General features: G+C 49.7%; 1 long non-coding RNA gene across 2 annotated transcripts; it reads left to right on the forward strand.

Annotated features, from left to right (window-relative positions):
* Positions 1-311: 311 nt before the first annotated feature.
* LOC121037550 (uncharacterized) lies at positions 312-8,085 on the forward strand. Of its 2 annotated transcripts, XR_005793825.1 has the most exons (4): positions 312-422; positions 4,594-4,705; positions 6,456-6,528; positions 7,505-8,085. It is a non-coding gene; the product is annotated as an uncharacterized LOC121037550 (long non-coding RNA). The 2 variants fall into 2 exon arrangements; XR_005793826.1 differs by lacking the exon at positions 6,456-6,528.
* Positions 8,086-8,598: the final 513 nt, after the last annotated feature.

Below are 8,598 nucleotides of genomic sequence, written 5' to 3' on the forward strand. Positions count from 1 at the left end.
TCTGGGGGTACAAGGGTGTGATCAAAAGGGGATTTCCCATGGCCCCAGCATGCCGGCCTGCCTTTGCCCTTTCAACCTCTCTTTCCTGAGTGAAACTTCATTGTTTATTTACCCACCACCTCTTGCCAACAAGGAGCCGAGATGATATACAACCCAGGCCACGTGTGACTGGATTGAACCAACAGAAAAAAAAAACATTTTTTTTTAATATTTGTTTTTGAGAGAGAGAGAGAGAGAGAGAGACAGAGCATGAACAGGGGAGGGGCAGAGAGAGGGAGACACAGAACCTGAAGCAGGCTCCAAGCTCCGCACTGTCCGCACAAAATCCGATGCGGAGCTTGAACTCAGGAACTGTGAGATCATGACCTGAGCCGAAGTCTGACTGAGCCACCCGGGCGCCCCTACCAACAGAAAAATTTTAGGTGAGGGCTGAGAAAAGTTGAAGGCGGCAAGTACGTGAGTTGTAAGGGCTGATGGAGCCATGGTGAACACGCATGAGATTTGACCGGGAGCCTCCTGGGAGCCAAGGCAAAAGGAGGAAACAGCGTCCAGTACTTGGCTTTCCCTGTTAGAAGGAGTGTTCCAGTTGATTTGGGGAAATTGTTCTACTCGACTCTGCAGTCTAGAATTCTCTTACGGGACTGTATATGATGTGGGCAGAGACACTGAGAGCCTTGGAGAAGATCCTTAGGTAGCTGGCAGCCGTACACAGGAGAACAGACCAGTGGATGATTTCCAGTCTGTGTGAACGGGTTCCTCATGTCAGGGTGACACTTCCCAGCGTCAAAAGACCTGATCTTTGCACATGCCTGCCTAGCCCACCTGAGCCACTTGTGCTGGCTCAAATTTGTGGGTTGTTGTTTTTTTTTTCCCAAACCGTTTTTCAAATTTCTCCTGGTACTTAGTTGATCTTCCAGGAGCCAAGTCCGTAGGACAAGGAGGAGGCTGCTGCTGTCATCCCTGTCACCTGCCACCCCAGCGTTCTGGGTGGGGATCCTGCTGGTCTGGGTTCTGGGAACACCTCACAGACATTTACTCTTTGGGGTTCGCTGGGTCTGACACCACCAGGAGGAAGCCCAGCCTGACTGGGAAGTGCCGACTCCTTCAGGCTGATCCTTGGGCCGCCGCAGACCTGTCTGATGAGGACTGACCCCGGGAGGAGGGGTTCAGAGGGCACCTCTGGTTTGCAAGACAAGAAGGGAGAGAACTTTCCAGTTCAGAGGCAGGTCCCTGGGCTGAGAATCGGGACCCTTGGGTCCCTGTGTCAGAGCCGCAGTGAATTCACTCAGGCTTGGGCAAATGTCTACCTCCTGCCACCTCCATCTGCCCCTCTGCCCATTTGACCTGTGTCTTGGGCTTGCCTGAGGTTGTTGGAGCCAAAAGCGAGACACGGAGGGCTGGGGGAAACGGCTCCCCGTCGGTCACAAGGGGCGGTGGTCTGTCTGTCCCAGTACTTCCCACAGCGCCAGTGCGACAGGCCCCGGGCCTGTCTGGAGATAGGGTGCTGTTCCCGCGCGCGCCCCCCCATGCCCCCCGTCCGGCTGGGGCTGCATCTGTGGGTGCTTCCTCACTCGCCACCCCGGTCTCTGCGTTCTGCCCCTTGGGTGCCTCCGCCGGGCACCTCACCTCGTAATGCCTGCATCATCTCCGCCCACTTCCCGCCCCCACAGCCACCGTTCTGGTTTGGCCCTGCTCCATGCCTCATCCTCCCCAAACAGGCCCTTCTCAGCTCCTTGTTTTTACACGTGGTCTTCCCCCTGGCTGGAACACCCTTCCCCCGCTTGGAAACTATGACTTTCTTTAACATGCTAGGTGCGTGTTACCTTCTTTACGAAGCCTTCCTTGACTCTCTTTGACCTCCTTACAGGTGTTACGGCTCCCCTGCTGTGTCCCAGGACACGGTCCCTCTTTCACAGGTTGTCCTTGGGATCAGTTTATGGGTGGGGTCTACATTAGCCGGTGAGTCTCCAAGGGCAGGGAGTGGGTCCCACCCCCTCTGCGCCTGCCACAGAATAGGTATCAGTGACTGTTAGTTGAAGGACTAAGCAGCCCCCTTGTCCATCCTTGTCTCTGAGCCCCTGGTCTCTGTTCAGTTACCAGCTGGCTGTTGGAGCAAGATGCGTCCTTGGAGTGGTACCAGGGGGCACCTGCCCCCTGCCCTTGGCTTTGTCCATCCTGCCCTCCAGGGTTCCCACCCACCCGGGACTGGGAGGCAGCTCTGGCTGTTGGAGACACAAGCCTGGCTTAGATTGCCCGAAGTTTGGCCTTTCAACAGTTGGATTCTTCTATAGCCACAGAGCTGGGCTTCCTACGCCAGCTTCATCCCTCCGTGTCCCCAGGGGTGTCCCCTCTCCAAACCTATCTGTCCTCACTGTGCGTCCCCACCTAGCCAGGCCCACCCAGTTCTCAGGGACCTTCCGCAGGCAGGGCCGGGAACAAAGCACGGTTTATGACAGTTGTGTCAACACTGGGGAGATGGCCTGGGTTCACCCTGCTCCTTGGAAACCACGCCTGCCTGCCTAGTGCCCGCACCTAATCAGTGCCTCCTGAAGACGCAGGGGCTGCAGGGAACCTCCCCACCCCCTTCTCTCCTAGCATCTAGAAAACCCTACAGGCTTAGCCCAGTGAGTGGGGATTTCACAGCCCTGGAAGAGAGAGACCTTGGTCTAGATTGGTCAGGCTAGCCAGATGATTAATAATTAAACCTGATCTGTTCCCAGCCACACACACACACACACACACACACACACACACACACACCCTGCAGCCAGGAGTCACCCGAGAACAGGGGCTGAGAAGGAAGCCAGGGGCTGAGAAGGAAGCCGGGAAGCTCAGTATGGGCGGCTCCCAACGCCCTGAGGGTGAACATAGCCTTTTAAGAGTCTCAAGGCTCCTCCTTCCCACCTGCCAGAGGTCCTACGAGTCCACTGCCCAACTAAAGCCTTCCTGACTTTTCCCACAGGCTCTGAGCAGGCCTTGGGCAATTCCTAGGGTGCAGCCAGCTTTGATGGCTCTGCCCTGGGGTGGGATTTGCAGATCAGATTGGACTTGGGCTCCACCTGTGTTGACGCTAGATTTCCTCAGCTCCATTGTGAGTTCCTCCTGAGTGGCCTCTCCCCTTTCTTATTTATGTTCCCACTGCCCAAGTGCTCTGCAAAGTGCCAGGCACACCCAGCAGGCCCAGCACCAGCTTTTCGTCTGACCTGGGCACGGGGGCAGCGTTCAGCTCAGAGAGGGGGGATCTAGTCAGCCAGATGCATTCCACCCTCACATCAGGGACCCCCTAAGTTCTCTGAATGTCCTTCCCCAGCCACGAGAACCCTGAGACTCTGGGTAGCTGCTGGACAATTTGGAAGCGGAGAACCCCAACACCAGAACTCAGCCAGGCAGCCAGATTCTCCACTCTGCAGATTCATCGTTTTGGCTTCTCCCTTACTTGTCCCAAGGCCCTAGGGAAGCATGATCTCCTCCCTAAAGGCCACCTTCCCAAGCCACATCCCCCCAGAGGTAAGAGGCAGCCCCATCCAGTGGCAGGCTTTCTTTTAGCATATTGACCAGCCTGCTGTGGTTAGTTCTGTTTGGGTAGGTGGGGAGGAGAGGGGTCTCCAGTCTCTGTGGTGTCCTAGCCTCAGGCCAGCCAGCCTGGCCCCCCTCCCTGGGCCTCTCCCATCCCAGGAAAGCAGGCCATCACCCTGGCCCTGCCTTCTCCCCTCCTGGTGATATGGGAGAGAGGACAGAAAGGCCTTGGCTAATTGTTTAAGCACAGGTACATATGTGCGCATGTGTTTGCACCTGCGTGCATGGGTGCATGCGTGTGTACATGCATGTGAAGCTTCTGGAAAGCAATGGTCACAGATGGAGGTTCAAAATCTGAGCCTTCCCAGGACGCTCTATCATATTTACACTCCAATCCTGCCCCTTGCCGCTTGGTACACCCATCTCTATCTAGACCCACACTGTGATCTGCCTGTTCTCTCACTCCTGGCCCAAGAGTTATTCCTCTGGGACTATTCAGAGCCTCTCTCCTTCCTTGCTGAAGAAAACTCTACCTGCCAGACACTTGCCCCTTCTTTTCTTATTAGAGCAGGGCTGGGAGAGAATCAGAGGAGTGTGGCTAGTGTGTGTGTTCTTTATAGATGGCCGAGATTGATTCCCAGAGAGAAGAAGGAAGGAGGGAGAGGGAAAGGGAATGCATTCTCTGTGGGGAAGACGTCAGGGAGGCTCTGTCTTACCCTGGTGGAGAGTAGAGATTCCAAGATGGAGAGACAAAGAGGCTTCTAGCCGGCTGTACAGTATTAGAAAGTTAGAAACCAAAAGAAATGGAAGCAGGGATTTAAGGACACGTTACTACAGATTACATATTTGATCTCATTGTCCTTTGAGTGACCCAAATAACATATTTCGTTTAAGACAGGATCCGTTGTAAATTTCATCTTTGTTTCTTGTTCAAAAAGAAGGAAAAACCACCTGCCAATTAAGTCCTAACAAAGTATTCTTAGCTAATTATTTGTTAGATGCAGCCTGACTTCAGGAATGTCAAAACGTGAAAAATTGCAAGTGTTTAACTATATGAATATGGTACTTTTACTTTAGAGTCTTCAAAATCCCACGACCTGCTGGGATTTATTCTGACTGCAGTCGCATATGTGCTTGTCCCCAGCTCCACCCCCACCCGTTCCAGGGAAGGACATTGACTCTCATCCTGGTAAGTAAGCTTCACTACATGCTCCTGGCACATCGTAGGGACACATTTACTCAATTAAATTTTATGGAGCAACCACATATTCTCAGGGGGGCTGCAGTCAGAGCCTCTCCAAATGTCTTCGTAAATATTTTCACTTAAATGGCAATCTGAAAGATGGCTAGACAGGGGTGCACACACACAGGCACGCACAGCACTCTGGAAATCTGGATTGCCAGATGACCTGATTTCAGTCCTCGTGTGTGTGTGTGTGTGTGTGTGTTTATGAGGGCCTTGGTGTCAGTGTACCAATTATTCCCATTATCTCAGGCTCTTGGGGAAAGCCTAGATGGGGACTCCACACACAACACGTGTTTGTGCATGCTGTGAGGAGAAGGGGGAGGTTTTGCAGTGGTTTTAAGAAAGAAACGCTCTCAAGGCACCCGGGTGGCTCAGTCAGTTAAGGGTCCAACTCTTGATTTCAGCTCACGTCATGATCTCACAGTTCATGAGTTCAAGTCCTGCATCAGGCTTCATGCTGACAGTGTGGAGCCTGCTTGGGATTTTCTCTCTCTCTGTCTCTCAAAATAAATAAACAACAACAACAAAAAATGCTCTCAAGTAATTGAGAGCATGGGGACAGATCGGATTGCCTACTGAGAAGAAGGGAGGTTTTATGACAGCATCCCCGAAGACTGCCGTCATTTAAGGATGTGCAAAGGAGTCTAAGAAAAAGCAGCCAGAGGAGCACCTGGGTGGCTCAGTCGGTTGAGCGTCGGACTTCGGCTCAAGTCATGATCTCACAGTCTGTGACTTCGAGCCCCACATCCAGCTCTGTGCTGATAGCTCAGAGCCTGGAGTCTGCTTCAGATTCTGTGTCTCCCTCTCTCTCTGACCTTCCCCCATTCATGCTCTCTCTCTGTCTCAAAAATAAATACACATTGAAAAAATTTTTTTAAAATAAAAAGCAGCCCGAGAATCTCCCAGGAGGAAACCTGGGAGAATATGCCATTGAGCAGACCCACGAAAGAGGGAAGAGGTGGCCATCGAAGGTGAATAGTTGAGCTGATTATCTATAATCCTGTTAGATAGATGATTGATAGATAGATAGATAGATAGATAGATAGATTCAGTCATTCTGAGAATAAACATGTAGAAGATGCAGGGTGTTCAGTGGTAAATGTGGAGAAGGTTGGACAGGTAGAATTGCCTTTGAACCAATGCCATTTTAAAACTGCAATGATTTGTGTGCCATAATCTTCGTCGATTTGTGGATAGTGTAGACAGTTGTCCTCCATCCCCAGCTTCTGACACGTGGATCCCCTCTGCCTTGCTCCACCCCTTACCCCTGGGGGCCCACTAGGTTCCATTTCCTGAGTCAAGCCTGACCAAGATAGGAAACATAAACAGTCACACTCCACTGTTGTTGAAGGGGGCCACAGTAGAATACTGCCCCTGTAAATACACACACACACACACACACACACACACACACACACACAGTTTGACCCAACCCGAGCTTACATGGTCCTGCCTGCTGGGCTGAATTAATGTGCTTCCAAACTGTCTGCAGGTCCTGGTGTCCTCAGGGGCTGGGCTCTTGCATGGGTGCCTTCTCCTCAGCTGTGATCCATTTTCCTGCCTGACCCTGGCCTCAGGCTCCCTCAGGAATAGGACTGTCCCGTAGCCCAGACATTTATTGTCAAACTTCTTTTACCCTATTGAACTGTACAAGGTTGTTTTGCCTGTGTAGTATCCCTTCCCTCCTCTGCAGGTGAGGGAACCGCTCCTTGTGAGACCCCATTGGCTGTGATTTGGGTGGGCTGATCTGTCCCATCCTTCTCAGGGTAAAGGGATTTTTTCCCCCAATTTAATACATTGTTTACTTTGAGGGTAAAGGGATTTTTGGGGGTATAATCTCCCTGCGTGATCTATGAATCGGAATCCAGCAGCTCCTTTTCCTGCCATCTTTCCTACAAACCTTTACATATGGGAGTTAATATCTTCTCTGTGACTTTTGCCAGAACCGTCCAAAACAAACAAACAACAACAGCAACCGCAAAATAGGCAAACAAAATGAAACCAAAACCCCCCATACTCCGATTCTGGGACTGCTATCTGTAAGTCTGTGGTTCTGTAGATCCCTGAGGGTCCTGAGATCATTTCAATGGATTCATAAGGTCAAAACTGTTTTTTATAACAATATTGAGCTTTCATGTGCCTTTTTCTCCAAGTTGACATTTTCACCAAGAGTGCAAACACAGTGTTAGACAAAATTACTGGTATGTTGGCCTGAATCAATGTAGTGGCACCAAAGTGAACTTGTAGCCATTGTATCCTTCATTGCCACACATGTGCAGGGAAAACAAAGCCAGTTCCACTTAAGAAATCTCTTGATGAAGCAGTAAAAATGATTAACTTTATTAAGCCTTAACCCTTGCGTACACACGTTTCTAATATTGTGATGTGATGAGATGGAAAGTACCCATAAAGCTTGGGGGAGCCGTGAAGATACACCACTCAGGCCTCCCGCTAGGGGAGCATCTGCTGTTCTCTGAACCCACCGCCATGTTCTTGCCACGGCCACGCTTCTCTCCGTCTGCTCCCAGCCAATGATCATGCATCAACACAAGTTCATTCTTGACATGGGATTCCAACACCGGGTGACTTTGGCTTGAGGACCCTTCATTGGCCCGACTGAATCTTTGTTGAACTCTACACTGCAATCTGAGACATTTCTTCTCTCCCTTCCCCAGGTTAGACCAGTATGGTGGGCCGAACAGTCTCCTTGCTTCTCTAGCTCTTGCTCTTTTTCCTTCACAGGTGATCTCCCCATCATGCCCATCCAAGCTCTCCTTGGGATCTGTTCCTGAGAAGTCCTACATGTACGTAAAGCTCTTCTACTGCATAACAAAGTACTACGATTGTCTCATGAAAACCACCCATGTGATTGTTTGCGCCGTGAGTTGAGCCAGTGACTTTTTTCATAGAATACCATTTTGACTGAAAAGAATGCCTGACTGGCAGACTGTGGTTATTCAGACTTGGTATGGGGCAGACGTTTCCTCAGAAATGAACGAAGTGAGCTTGCCATTTCAAGGAAAACAAATGACAGTTTTGTTGCCAACAATAAAATTTGAGCTCTGAAGCACAAATTGGAATTTTGAAAAGTCCTGTATCTTCACCATGAGCTCAACGGTTTCCCAATGCTCACAGGCTTTTCTGGTGAGGTAGGGGGTGATACTAAATGATGGGATATTGTGTAATGAGATGGGTCAACATTGGAAGATTTGCAAAACTCTGTGAACCAATACTTTTCAAATAACCCATCCGTGATGTTTTAAAAATCATTCACAGGTAGAAGTCTTATTAAAGTGAAGGACAGATCAATGGATTTTATTTTATTTTACTTTTTTTTTTTAGATTTTTTTTTATTTTTAAGTAATCTCTTCACCCTACATGGGGCTTGAACTCACAACCCCAGGATCAAGGGTCGTGTGCTCCACTGACCCAGCCAGCCAGGCACCCCAGATCAATGAATTTTAATGTAACAGAATATGAAAAGTTTATTGATATGGCTTCAGATTCCCCATTGCTATGGCTACCCTTTAGTAACTACTTCAAGGTCCTTCTAGACAGACTAAGAATCTAGACCTTCCCTTCAAGGTCCTTCTAGACAGACTAAGAATCAAATTGACATGAGACAAATTAACAGAAGAAAATCAAATGTAGTAGTATACGTACAAGGAATCCATACAAACATGGGAATTCCAAAGACAGGCAAATGAGGTATATATGTCATTCTGAACAAAAAAGAAGGAGGTAGGGGTCTGGATATCCAAAGGGAAAGAATACAATCCTTAGGAAGAATGAAAAAGAGTAAATGTTTGGTGAACAAATGTTTGCTGAGCCACTCA

This window comes from Herpailurus yagouaroundi, unplaced genomic scaffold, assembly GCF_014898765.1.
Source record: "Herpailurus yagouaroundi ecotype Mexico unplaced genomic scaffold, PumYag 163, whole genome shotgun sequence".
NCBI classification, from domain to species: domain Eukaryota; kingdom Metazoa; phylum Chordata; class Mammalia; order Carnivora; family Felidae; genus Herpailurus; species Herpailurus yagouaroundi.